This window comes from Dreissena polymorpha, chromosome 6 (genome assembly GCF_020536995.1).
Source record: "Dreissena polymorpha isolate Duluth1 chromosome 6, UMN_Dpol_1.0, whole genome shotgun sequence".
NCBI lineage: Eukaryota > Metazoa > Mollusca > Bivalvia > Myida > Dreissenidae > Dreissena > Dreissena polymorpha.
The window spans coordinates 106,773,620-106,786,781 of record NC_068360.1 but is presented as its reverse complement, the minus strand read 5'-3'; the positions used below and the strand labels follow the sequence as shown (position 1 = coordinate 106,786,781).

Genomic DNA, 13,162 nt, shown 5'->3' with positions numbered 1-13,162 from the left:
GTATGGTGTCCGCCTAGCGATCAGGAAGTCACGGGTTCGATATCCACTGTGGGAGAGTTTTTTTAGATTTCCCCCATAGACACCAAGTACTGGTTCTAGTACCAGAAAACGGACTCGAGAGCGTTTCAAATAAGCCTTGGCTATCTATGCATTCGAGGTTAAATAAATAGGTTTAAACTAAACACTAGCCTCGAGATAATTAGAAGAATTGGCATCGTCAATATACTATCGGGAAAGAATCTGCTGCATCGGATCAGACTCGGAGCGACACATTGTTTTCGACGGGTTATTTACAGGATAAATTAACGAATATGTTAGCACATTACAAAAAATTTTTTTTAAATAATTTAATTGTTGATAACGAATTTAACACAACTTTTTAATGACCCTATAGTTCTTATAACAATTTTAATTGTGTATAAGCGGCATTTAGGTTATCGAGATTTAAAGTCAGAATCGTGCATATATAGCGATCACTGTGTGACAGCAAATATCTTAAAAGTAATAAGTATACCGACATATATCGATATCAATAAGTATTCGATAAATTCATTTAAGGCGTAAACAGGTGGTTTGTTTCCTACTCGACCGACCCTATCTTTTAACTGCCGACTGTTAACGTTTTTTGGACCTTCAAGTTTGCGTTTTCTGGCATGTTTGCAAAAGCGATCGAATTCGCTAAATTAACTTTTGCATGTAAAGATATCCTCTAGAACAGAGATTGGACAGTTTTCTGTTCTTGAACATCCGTGTTAAGGCGTTAAATAACTCCTGTATCACTAAAATAATAACGACAACAGTTTGACCAAACTTCCTACCACATTTTTTAAGCGATATTAGTTGAAACAAAGAACATGCCATGAATATCGCTTAACAATTAAGAACAGATAATTTATGCGTGCGCTAATAAAGGGAACGTTTGGAAAACAAAATGCACACATAGCTGCTAAAGTCAAGCATTTCCTATAACAGTTTACCTCATTTAAAGGACGTCTTGAATTGAGAAATATCATTTGGATCGTATATCAAGTATTTTCATTGGTTGCCTTTGTATTACTACCTGATGTCATTCAACATGCTGTTTATCAATATAATTGATATATCACGTACGAATCGTTCTATATGATATTTATATTGCCGGTCGTTAATCAATTGGCTATGCGAATCTTTACAGACGAAAATTTCAAACATAATCAGAATATAATGTTGAATCTCAAATACCACAACCATCATCACAATTTTTGATATTTCCCGCTTAATATTTGAAAAAGGAACACAGTATAACGAAACTCTTAGTGTTTTGCAATACACTATTATCGAAATCATGTGACATTAGAAATGATAAATGACGAGGATGTGCTTCCCTCAGTCTTTTGTTTCAACATCGTAGACGTCTGAATAAAAAAAAGTTATTTAGATGTGTGTCAAATGGTTAAGGTCATAAACGCATATTCTAAAAATGTATCATTTCTAATAGTTATTAACCTCCGTTCCGTGTTCAATAGTCAATATCAAACCTAGTTTTAAATAATTACAAATGGCATTATTGACAACGGGGGCGAATGTTGCCGTCAAACATCTAGCTTGAATTATGATTACAAACAAAATATTGTTCTAACACCTGTTTTTCAAGCATATTAAATAATGCCACATTGCCTATACTTGTTTTAAATGAACGTTAATTGTTTCTCCTGAGATAAATCCAACAGCAACCACGAAGTTGCATGTTTGCCAAAGGAAAACATGCAAGGGCAATTCTACATTTGAAATATTTTTCAATAATTTAAAGGAAACTTACAATCGCAATGAAAAAATGACGTCAAGCTGGCATAGCAATAATTAAATGATACCCTTTAATCTTATAATCTTATAAATAATTCGCGCTTACTTAAAACATGGCACAGGTTGAAACGTGAAAGGTTTAACAAGGATACAGCTAAACAGCTTCCATACAGACCGCACATTCTTTAAATTATTCAAGTCTTTTTCAAATCGCGTTATGGCATACACATACTATCTCAGTTGTACACATTTCACAATCTTATTACTGCGTTTATAAAGGAATACAATTTATGCTATAAGTTTTACAATTCGTTATTAAAAAAACTTCTTTTTGTTTGCTGAAATAAGGGGAATAAGTATTATGACTTCTAACAAACATTCGCAAAACTCACCAGGGGTTTCTAGATCATAAATAAGTACAAGCCCCAAAAGCAACCAAAATCAACGAATATTTCGTAAAATGTTTCGTTAAATAAAATTAACTCATAACATCAGTGTTTCTTTTACAGTCGGGGATCTTGCCCGATGGGGAAAGTTGGGAAATCCCCTTTTGACTTTCCCGATCGGGAAATATTGATTGAAAAATTGCCCGATCAGGCAAGAAAACGACCGTTTTTCATATACCTTGGCAAAACGTGTCCGGGCATCACTCAACTCATCCAAGGAACAACTTTAATAACTAAATCCAATCTTAAAACAATTATCTTGAATTTGACTGCAGCGATTTTTTTAAATGTCGTTGTTCGTCAGATATTCAAGCCCAAAGTTGAGCAACTTTTGGCATCTATCAACATTTTCCGCACTTGCCTGTTTGACACAAACTTGCCAGAAGGAGCAAGTCGTGTAATTCAAACTATTATTACTTGCGACAGTTGCCCGTTTTAAAAAATACTTTCCTCAACGAGCAATAAAATTTACCCCTATTTCATATGTCTTGGCTTATGGGCTACTGGTACATTAAACAATATTCAAGAAAAATCTTAAATATCTTAATCTAATTTATTTAGTAACTATTTGAAATTAAACTGTTAACTTTTAAAAGTATGGTTATTTTACAGATATTAAAGCTAAAGAATGCACAATAAATAGAAACTTGTAACATTCTACACTTGCCCGTTTTTGAAAGTGTTTTCCCTTCTAAACACAATAAAGTCTTCATATACAAAAAATTATAAGACTTGTCTGTTTTTTAACAATAACTTTACTGAACGAGCAAGTTATGGCAACTGAGAATGGACTCTGTAACATTCTGGGAAAATGTTGTTAAAACGGGGATAATTGTCGCTACAGTGTTACTAACTTTATGGATATTTTATCAATACAATTATGACATTCTTAGCATTATGTCAATTGTATGAATTTGATGAAACAAAGTGCTTAATAACAGTTTAGTTAGACTGCTACTACTAGTACTTAGTATTTCAAGTTTATCAATAGAAAATCTACCAAGTTTTTCCTGGTGTTACAAAATAGTTTTATTTTAATAATAAATAAGCGGCAAAATCAGCAATTGCTATGACACAGTGGCGACAGTAATCACAAAGTCAGGAACAGCTTTCTGGAAAGTTCTTATTAATCAAACTCTGGGCCACACTCTCTATACTTTACTGAGGATATGGAAATATATTACTGCATGCCTCTTGAAAGGAATGCAATAACATTTTCACACATCGCCAGTCTAGAGAGTGGACTGGCGATGTTGAAAAATGTTATTGCATTCCTTCTAGTGATCCGTGAAAATTGTGTAGCATTCCTCGCAAGAGACATGCAATAACATTTTTTCACATGGCCAATATCTATACAGCTATAGAGAGTGGACCAGCTCCACTGTCTTACTATTTAAAGTATTGACATGGCTTTTGTTTCAAGAGACATTTTTGTAAACTTTTACTATAATCTGCCAATAAATGTCTCGAAGTTTAAATATCCAGCTGTAAATGATCTTAATTACCTATTGCTATTATTTTTTACAGGCATATCGAACAATGCAAGACAAACGCTTGCATTCAATTTGGGAAAACATGAGGCACAAGCTGTATCGGATGACATTAACTGTATTTCATCTTCCTACAGAGATTTATACCATCTCCTTTCTTTTAATGCCGATGTTTATTTGCGGAAAAAAGAAACAAAGTGGTACTGTCAATTCTTGACGGAATATCGTCATGTATCGCCATTTGTTCGTGTTAATTTCCAGCGAAGATAACATTTACGAGCGAACGCGAGATTGGTGTCATACGCATTTATTGTACTCGTTGGCGTATGATAGGTGTGAATAAATCAAAGGAGATGAAAAACAGACCAGTTTGTTCTGAAATAATGCCAGAACACGCACTTCATAATAGGGTATAACAATATATATATATATATGCATGCACACCGTATAAAGGTTCCCACGTTTTCAAAACGATTGTTATTGTATGTTACTGTACATGTGTGGATGACTTTATCTTCGCTGAATCGCACTACATTGTCCGATTGTTTAATAATGCGATATATTTGTTGAAAAACATATAAACCTTACGAATCCTGTAGAATTATCCGTGAAGTGTCAAAACATCCGGTCCTTAGCGCCACCTCGGAAGAAGCATTGGCTCATGTATTACTGCATCGCAAAAAAGAGGTTGAGCCCGTGATTAACGGCATTGTTAATTTTTCGCGCAATTTAAAAAGCCCGCTTATTCTACAGGGTTGAAAAAAATATTACGACGAAATATATATGAAAGTTTCGAGCTTTTTTATATCTCCATTTTTATGTAGTGTTTTATGTCCGATTGCTCCGACTGAAAAATTGTTATGTTCCGCGAACATGTTGATTGCGTACACTTTACTGGCAATGTTTTTTTTTCGCGGAAAATGAAAGTTCCGCGAAAAATGAAAATCCCGATAGTTACTATATAGGTATATTTATTTTACCTGGAGTCCCCAAAGGCTTTTCATAGATTTATTATATAACTAGTTGAGATTACATGTGAGCGTTTATGTTTTGCGTGAATGATTAGGTGAAGTTGTACGTGTGTATTCAGTGTTTATTGTGGCTTATTGCAAAAAAACAACAAAACATTTTTGTCATATCCGGACATAGTGTAAGTTTCTGGAGACGTCATGTACCAGACACGAACCCGTGTTTTATAGTTTCCGGTATGATGCCCATAGTACACTCAACCTCTGTTTAAAGACGGTTTGATTGGAAGAGCTAGCTTGGAAACGAACCTGCGACTATTTAATTGATTATAATATAAATATTGTAACACAAAACTAATTTAGTCGGTTTGCATTAAGTCATGTCTCGTTACATAAATACAAATGCTCACCGAGGAAATATATGGCCGAAGAGTGTGTCAGCCAGTGTGTTTAAATGCTGAATTATAATAGTAACTAAGGATCAACCGGGAAATTCGTCAGAATTCTTTCAAAACCATAATTTTGATTATCAGATACTTTCTTAAACACTATTTTTAGCAAAAAATGTATTTTTTTATATTTCCCCCGAGTGTAGCCTTAATGTTCAGTTTAAATATTTTAATTAAATGTATGTGTATATGTTTAATACAGATCGCCTTGTTTATGCTTTAATTTGTTTGTAAACGTTTCGCTTACAGATATCTCATGCTACTAAACAGATTTTCACGAAAATAATTAGGAATGATCCGGCGGGTAACTCTTTGAATTGTTTGTAATCGCTTTAATCTGTTTCATATTAAGCTTAATAAAGTTAATTGTAGATTAAACAGTTATATTTTATAAATTTACCATATTACCAAAATGACTTTTTGAAACGTACTCGGATTAAATTAGAAAGTGCTTGTGTGTTTTAATTGGAGTTTAATACACTAATTTGAAGAAAAGTGTCTTGATTGTATAACTTGAATAAAACCGATGAAATTCATTTTTTGTTCTATATTAATTTGATCCGTAACGGATTGTTTCACTACAATTTGAGATGAAACCCTTGAGCAAATTGTTACTTATATTCCAAAAGGATATTAAAACCTTATAATTAAGATCCAGTCTAAGTCGTGTCTTTGTTATTTTATAAAAAAAGTCCATCCACAAAGAAATTCCCGATAAACCAACTGTTGAAATTAAAAGGAGGACTTTGATGTTAAGCATGAATGCTGAATAACTACGGTACTGATCATGGAATATTGAATATGTATACCTAACACAGCTAAACTACAATCGAGGCGATTTTTTTTTCTCCCAACCAAAAACGTTGGTCAGTAAAGCTCGAGGCTAAATTTGAATATAAGCATTGTTTATGCCATAAGTTATAAGACATTCTAACACGGCACGTGCCAAATTTCATATAAACAACGTTTATGGGTTATTCTGCAATAATTATGGGCGGAGCTTATACACTGAAAGCACGCGCTGTAACTAAACAAAACATGCCGATACATGTTCCACCAGCGCAATAATCCGGTATTTTATGAATGAAAGTCAGAAGGGTGGAGATCTGACTGACAGAAGTTATTTTTATGGATGGAACTTCACATAAAATAGTACACAATTAAAATAAGATACATCGTATAAATCTTTAGTTAAAATCGTGTTAGAATCGAAATAATTCGTGTAGGTTATAGCTTCGCATTCGCGTTTTAATCCCTACGCATCTAAACTTCCGGCCGTGGGTTATTCGACAACAAACTATAACGTACACGAATTATTTCTTAATTATATGTCGAAATTCCAAACGTTATAACGCGATAGGGTGGAATTATTCGGTTGTTATGATGTTGTTGTTTCTTTAATTTGGATAGTGCTAACAAATGTGTTTTCTTCATGAATAAATCCTCGTTTCTAAAAATACGCTCAATAAAAAATGGCTACCGTATTCGTCTTGCAATAAGTGTACAGAGCATGCAGGAGTGATCTCGGCCTTTATTTTTATCTTTGAAATAATTGAAAGTGGTTTGGCACACTTACTGGCATAAAGAAGGCTTTTAACTACATATACAACGCATCTGCGTCAATACTGATGCTGACGATGAGTACAAACATTTAACATTTATTCTCATATGAATGAATGTTCTGCATATAGTGATTATCACTTGTAAGAGGCACTCCTCGAATATATAAATTGGGAAGAAATCCGTGCATACCTTTCGCAATTGATGTGTTTTACTTCTCAATCTAGTTTGTATGGTTATGTAGTTGAGGATTACTATCTGTGATGAGATATCTGGGTAACTCTTATATGATTGTGCACTCGCGAATCGAAGCACTGAACAATATCGTTATACGTTCGTTGTATGTGGTCAATACAAACATCAACTTCCCCATCCAACATTGTTACAAGCCTTCAAAATGTCCTCTGTTTGGCTATTAAACAAATATATGTATAAAAAATGAATGGCTTTTAAGGACAGAATTAATCCCACCCGATTTAACAATAAAATATTAAACAACACACACAAACAGGCTTACTCAGCAACTAGTTGGAGCTTGGAAACCCCTAACTAATATGTAGGCACAAATATGGCTGACACATTTAAAATCTTTCAAAAGCACGTACCGAATGCAACTATCAATGGTGGAGAAAATGGGTCAGCGCCAATCGTAAAAGCATGAACCTCTCCCATGGAAGTATAAAGCAACGTTCTGTTACGATGAGTCGATGTAAGTAATAAATAGTCGATAGTCAATGTAACTGCATTTACATTAAAAGACATATAGGGACAGCCGCATATACATCGTGAACACTAACGATCATATCGTGAAACATATCGCAACTAAAATCTTATCATATCGGTTTAAAGATCAAAGTTTATTCAGACTTATACAACAGTACATCGTCTTCATACTAAAATATACACATTATTTCTGTCACGTGAATACGAATAACATTACATTTAATAAATAAACAAATCAATCAAAATCCAAAAAATACACAATCGATGCCAAGGACACGTACGTTCTATTAGAGAGGTGATGCAATTTATAAAAAAGTTTTATTAAGGATCGTAGTTCTTATAACTAAAACTTCTATGATATATGTACATACATTATAAATTGCTTATCTGTCACGTCTGTAACGTGTATATAAAGATGGGATGATATAAAACATACGGCTAATATATTTTCTTACATTAGTGTAACAGCGGCAAATACATAACTAAATGGTATTTGTTTTCTAAATCAACGTCATTACAGCATAAACAAAAACGTTATTTTCGTGGAATGTTGTTCTGAGCATATCGGCCAATTAGGATTCTCAACGGGTGCCCAGAGAAACTTTATCTTACAAAAATAAACGTAGGCATCTAGAAAGTGAGTCTAAATGTTCTTGCATTTCAAAGGAGGTTTTACACATTTTTATACATATCTTAAATATAACTGTTATTCATTTTACAATACCACTCTTGTTTAAAACTGAAAACAAGTCTACATATGAACTCTCTAACAAAGTTATTTAACTTGCATAACGTTTGGTTTTTGAAAAAAATGCCAAATTCAAATAATGTTATATGTTGTTAACTATTGTGACTTAATTTGTTTAACCTTTATTGCAATCGTTTAAATTGTTTTTGTAAACATTTTTTCATAATAATATTTTGGTTCTTTAAAATTTTAAACTTCTATTTTATATTTTTAACAAACCTGTTTACATACAATCGATATCTACTTTTGTCTCCATAAACATCAACATTACATGCATTTATTTAAATCTGAATTAAATTGTTTGCAAATGTTTAATGTATACGTTCAATATCATCTGACTAGCCTGGCATCTGACTAAAAGGAGGACTTTGATGTTAAGCATGAATGCTGAATAACTACGGTACTGATCATGGAATATTGAATATGTATACCTAACACAGCTAAACTACAATCGAGGCGATTTTTTTCTCCCAACCAAAAATATTGGTCAGTAAAGCTCGAGGCTAAATTTGAATATAAGCATTGTTTATGCCATAAGTTATAAGACATTCTAACACGGCACGTGCCAAATTTCATATAAACAAAGCAGAAAATCGTTTATGGGTTATTCTGCAATAATCATGGGCGGAGCTTATGCATTGAAAGCACGCGCTGTAACTAAACAAAACATGCTGATACATGTTCCACCAGCGCAATAATCCGGTATTTTATGAATGAAAGTCAGAAGGGTGGAGATCTGACCGACAGAAGTTATTTTTATGGGCGGAACTTCACATAAAATAGTACACAATAAAAATAAGACACATTGTATAAATCTTTAGTTAAAATCGTGTTAGAATCGAAATAATTCGTGTAGGTTATAGCTTCGCATTCGCGATTTAATCCCTACGCATCTAAACTTCCGGCCGTGGGTTATTCGACAACAAACTATAACGTACACGAATTATTTCTTAATTATATGTCGAAATTCCAAACGTTATAACGCGATAGGGTGGAATTATTCGGTTGTTATGTTGTTGTGGGTTTTTTTAAATTTGGATAGTGCTAACAAATGTGTTTTCTTCATGAATAAATCCTCGTTTCTAAAAATACGCTCAATAAAAAATGGCTACCGTATTCGTCTTGCAATAAGTGTACAGGAGTGATCTCGGCCTTTATTTTTATCTTTGAAATAATTGAAAGTGGTTTGGCACACTTACTGGCATAAAGAAGGCTTTTCACTACATATACAACGCATCTGCGTCAATACTGATGTTGACGATGAGTACAAACATTTAACATTTATTCTCATATGAATGAATGTTCTGCATATAGTGATTTTCACTTGTAAGAGGCACTCCTCGAATATATAAATTGGGAAGAAATCCGTCATACCTTTCGCAATTGATGTGTTTTACATCTCAATCTAGTTTGTATGGTTATGTAGTTGAGGATTACTATCTGTGATGAGATATCTGGGTAACTCTTATATGATTGTGCACTCGCGAATCGAAGCACTGAAAAATATCGTTATACGTTCGTTGTATGTGGTCAATACAAACATCAACTTCCCCATCCTACATTGTTGCAAGCCTTCAAAATGTCTTCTGTTCGGCTATTAAACAAATATATGTATAAAAAATGAATGGCCTTTAAAGGCGGAATTAATCCCACCCGATTTAACAATAAAATATTAAACAACACACACCAACAGGCTTACTCAGCAACTGGTTGGAGCTTGGAAACCCCTAACTAATATGTAGGCACAAATATGGCTGACACATTTAAAATCTTTCAAAAGCACATACCGAATGCAACTATCAATGGTGGAGAAAATGGGTCAGCGCCAATCGTAAAAGCATGAACCTCTCCCATGGAAGTATAAAGCAACGTTCTGTTACGATGAGTCGATGTAAGTAATAAATAGTCGATAGTCAATGTAACTGCATTTACATTAAAAGACATATAGGGACAGCCGCATATACATCGTGAACACTAACGATCATATCGTGAAACATATCGCAACTAAAATCTTTTCATATCGGTTTAAAGATAGTTTATTCAGACTTATACAACAGTACATCGTCTTCATACTAAAATATACACATTATTTCTGTCACGTGAATACGAATAACATTACATTTAATAAATAAACAAATCAATAAAAATAAAAAATAAAAACACAATCGATGCCAAGGACACGTACGTTCTATTAGAGGGGTGATGCAATTTATAAAAAAGTTTTATTAAGGATCGTAGTTCTTATAACTAAAACTTCTATGATATATGTACATACATTATAAATTGCTTATCTGTCACGTCTGTAACGTGTATATAAAGATGGGATGATATAAAACATACGGCTAATATATGTTCTTACATTAGTGTAACAGCGGCAAATACATATTAAATGGTATTTGTTTTCTAAATCAACGTCATTACAGCATAAACAAAAACGTTATTTTCGTGGAATGTTGTTCTGAGCATATCGGCCAATTAGGATTCTCAACGGGTGCTCAGAGAAATTTTATCTTACAAAAATAAACGTAGGCATCTAGAAAGTGAGTCTAAATGTTCTTGCATTTCAAAGGAGGTTTTACACATTTTTATACATATCTTAAATATAATTGTTATTCATCTTACAATACCACCCTTGTTTAAAACTGAAAACAAGTCTACATATGAACTCTCTAACAAAGTTATTTTACTTGCATAACGTTTGGTTTTTGAAAAAAATGCCAAATTCAAAATAATGTTATATGTTGTTAACTATTGTGACTTAATTTGTTTAACCTTTATTTAAATCGTTTAAATCGTTTTTGTTAACATTTTTTAGAATAATATTTTGGTTCTTTAGAATTTTAAAATTCTATTTTATATTTTTAACAAACCTGTTTACATTCAATCGATATCTACCTTTGTCTCCATAAACATCAACATTACATGCATTTATTTAAATCTGAATAAAATTGTTTGCAAATGTTTAATGTATACGTTCAATATCATCTGACTAGCCTTGCGGGAGGGAAATCTTTGAACGACAACGTTTGACAGCGCGGTTCCGACGAATCGAACACCTAATACATTAAATATATTAAATATATTTATCATTTAGTCGTGTACATGTATATACATATATTATTTAACGAGGTTTCAAATTATCAGAATATATTACAAAGTTAACATTTAAATATTAATTTATAATCGTCTATTTTGTTAACTCTGTGAACCGATCTCTTGCAACCGAATGGTTTCATTACGAAAACTTTAATTGCCAGAAAAAGCCTTTATTATGCGCCATTGTACGTAAAAGTTTATTTTTCCACACCACTCACAAAATGTTTATATCAACTTTTATGAACATATGTTTCTGATTTCAGTGCTTCTTTGCATAATGTGTTTTATGTTTTAAAAGGTAATTAAATTGTACTGGTTAAACGCTTTTTCATTACCCAGCATCAGTACCCGGTGATTGTTTTCCGCTGTTTAATGCAGTAGTGTCACTTCTAATATATTGGGCTTGATTATTACTTATTGCGTTCAGAGTGCTAGAATATAAGTTAATATGAATGCATAACGGATTCTTAATGAATCCAGCTCTTTAAAGTTGCTCAAGTATGGAAATCATTCTAACCCAAAGCAAACGGTGCATGAAAATTATTAAATTTGGAAATATAGCTATGAATTTACAATGCAAGACGTGCACATTTAAGCATAAATGCGGTTAAGTACCATATGTGATTATATTTCAAAATTATCCATACATCATGCGCATGTAAAGAACATTATATACACAATGTATTTGTTGTTGTTTTCAAATAAATCATTTAAAATATATATAAAGTTTTTTATAGTAACAAATTAGCATGTGAAATGTTAGGGACACAACATGTTCAAATACTTTCTCACTGTATGGGTCATTGGCTTGTATAAGTAACATGGCTCTTTCGAGTTGGAAAACCTGTAACAAACCTCGCAAATTACCATCGTGTTCATATGAAATGCGTAGAAGTGTTCGCTTTATTCAAACTGAGGTTTATGTTCAACTTTTAAATAAGAGTGTTACCCTGATCGAATATTAATTTCAGGTCACAATATTCTCAATATTTTCCTTATACAATTCAATGTTATAGTGGCAACTTTAAGCGAAAATAAAAACAACATTTTGTACATACACACCCCCATTTACATACCTTATGTGAAAGGGCTTTCTTAGAAAGAAATCTACGTAATCAAAAGCGATTGTACAACTGTTTTTCTTGTTTTTCTTTTTTTATAGTTAAATGTAATCCGATTCAGCTCAATTTTGCCAAAGTCTTTAATTCTGTCATGTTTCGGTGAAAACATATTCTTGCCTGTTATGTTTTGTCATGAAGAACCTTCTGTTTGACACTATATATATATTCAAGACTAGCCAAAGGTTCTTCCCAAAATCAATTAATTGATCACGGTTGCGGCAATATGTATCATTACTAAATGAAAGTTATGGTGTTGCGTAGGCTTGACAGAATTAAATGTCATGGATTATCCACATCATAAGCATTTGTGATGATAATACAATGCCTAGCATATTAATAAAGATAATTATATCTTCCTTTTTCTGTTTATAATGTTGCGAAGAAAATCGGAATTAACGTATTGCTTTTTTAAAGTGTTTGATTATTTAAACATACTACTGTCCTAATATTTCTAGTTGGAATGATTTGTTCAATTAATACAAGTGGCCAAGCTATTGGGATGTCATTCAGGCAAAGTATTGTTTTGACGGCCACTAGATACAAGATACATTTGGATTTATTTCTTCGTGATATATAAGCCGTACAGTGGTACTCCTACTTTAAAATAGCGATGTGCATGGACAACATCCACTCACCTAACTTAGAATGCACGTTATTTTGAAAATTGCGAATGCTGATGGCCTTTTAAATGATAGTTCTTGAGATTTAACGCATATAATTAGTCTCTGTTATGACGATAATGCAGGTGATTAATGCCAATGTTAAAAACACTAATGTGA

At 32.8% G+C, this 13,162-nt stretch overlaps 1 protein-coding gene across 1 annotated transcript in view; it reads right to left on the bottom strand.

The window, feature by feature from the left end:
• Positions 1-13,162, bottom strand: part of LOC127835069 (uncharacterized) — a 191,392-nt gene that overhangs the window by 63,362 nt on the left and 114,868 nt on the right. The window lies entirely within an intron of this gene.